Raw genomic sequence first — 2035 nt, forward strand, 5'->3', positions numbered from 1 at the left:
CAGGAAACGTTTCGTCTGATTTAATGTCAGAGTTAAACTTGCATAAAAACTTCAATTCAATTTAAAGAAATATCATCAGGCTGCAGTGTGTTCCAGGATGATTTTAATAACTGCTGGTTGTTCTTTTTTAGCAGCACTGCAGGATGGAAACTCTGGACTGGTCAATGCACAAAACCAACTCTACACAAGACTGGAAGGACAAGACATCACAGTTCCATGTTCGCTACCCGTCACTGGACGCAAAAAGTTCTTCTGCAAGGGAACATGTGAAGAAGGAAACATTCTCATTGAAACGACGAAGGAAACCGATCAGAGCGGCCGATACAGCATCAGATACGAAGAAGGATTTTTTCCATCCAGGAACTCAATGCTGTTTGTGAGCATCAAACGGCTGCAGAAGTCCGACTCTGGACGCTACAGATGTGCTTTGGAAAAATCTTTTTTTCTAGAACCATCCTGGGATTTTAGGATCGTCGTCAAAGAAGGTGAGTCTGCATGTTTTCTTTCTGCGACCCACAAGCGCCCCCTGGCTGACTGCAGCAGTCTCACGGCAATGCATGAAATAGTCCATCGTACATCGTATTGTGGTATTTTTTGTTTTTATCACGCCGGCAGTGTTTGGGGGAAATCTGCACTCGTTGCTGTTGGCGTCGGCGCGCAGCCTCGCCGTAGACCCGGAAAAGATCCGTCCTACAGGATCTGTAATGTTTTCGTGTGTACAGTAGGTGGCGGTAATGCACCTGAACGTTGGATGCCAGCCGCAGGCAGCTAGGCTAGGCCAGTAGCTAATGTAGCTAGCCTCGACGATCTAGCTAAAAGCTTCACAAAGATACAGGTATGTTCCCCACCGCTGGTCTTTCAGTTACAACAGTCAGATTATCCATCGCTGTGATCACAGGACATGTTCCGGTCGCCGTTTTCCTGCATGTGTCCTTCTTTTCAGAGTTGTATTCGTTTACAGAGAAATGAAAGTAACGACGAGCATGTCGCCCAAACACAGTAAAACACAAATAAACAATAATAGCTATGAACGATATCGTTGGGATCCGTTTCAGAGCGATCTCAGAACAGCTTCACTCTGCCTGGGTATATTTCTTATCTTTTCTATTTTAATGGATACAGAGCTTATAGCAGCGCTGATGTTTACAGAATGTTAACGTTGGTCAGTGTGAACGCACACATCTGCATAGTGATCTCTATAGTTATTATTGTGGACGGGCCAGAACAGGAAAACTGGTGAATGCCTGACTGTTGGAAGAAAAGAACGACAAAAACATCCCAGTAGATGTGTTGTCTGATGGGGATAAATCGTGTCCTAGACACGAAAGATAATTCCAGTTGAGATGTATTGGTTTGAAATTCATGGTGGGAAACAAGAAAAAGTCGTGCAGATCGTGTCCCAGGACACGAATCAGTAGATTAAGTTTTGTGACTATTTTATGAATTGCCATGAGACTGGGTTGTTATTTACAAAGTGGGGTGACTGTGAAGACCACAGGATGCTAGATGTAGTAACAGATGAGCAAACTAAAGACATGAGACACGAGTCCTGATTCTGATGGTTTCACCGTTTACAGCTCCGACCAGGTCAGAACCAGTCATGACTCTTGGTCCTTTTTCTCCATCAAACTCCAGCGAGCAGCTCGACACACCTCCGGCACGTTCAGGTACGTCTTGTAAATAATCCACCCAAATAAACCCGTGGTGACAGTGACGTGTTTTGATGTGGCTTCTTTGACAGCACACATGAAGCTTCTGTAGTTTATAGAAAGTGTTTTGCACAGGCAGCACGAGCCTTATGGGAATATGTCAGAGTAGGACTTCTGATGGAAAATGTCTCCACTGATATGGAGTCACCATCGTCTAAAACATTAACATAAAAAGTAAAAATGCATCATTATCGGCCTAAAAGGCAAACTGTGTTCGCATTTACTGTATCTGAGCAGGTCCATGAATGTGCAGCTTGTACGTATAAAACTTGTGGCTCCACATCTATAAAGAGTCAGAATCAAACCAACCTGTTCTCCTGTTAACA

The sequence above is a fragment of the Stegastes partitus genome, unplaced genomic scaffold (genome assembly GCF_000690725.1).
Source record: "Stegastes partitus isolate 25-593 unplaced genomic scaffold, Stegastes_partitus-1.0.2 Scaffold2469, whole genome shotgun sequence".
Classification (NCBI taxonomy): domain Eukaryota; kingdom Metazoa; phylum Chordata; class Actinopteri; family Pomacentridae; genus Stegastes; species Stegastes partitus.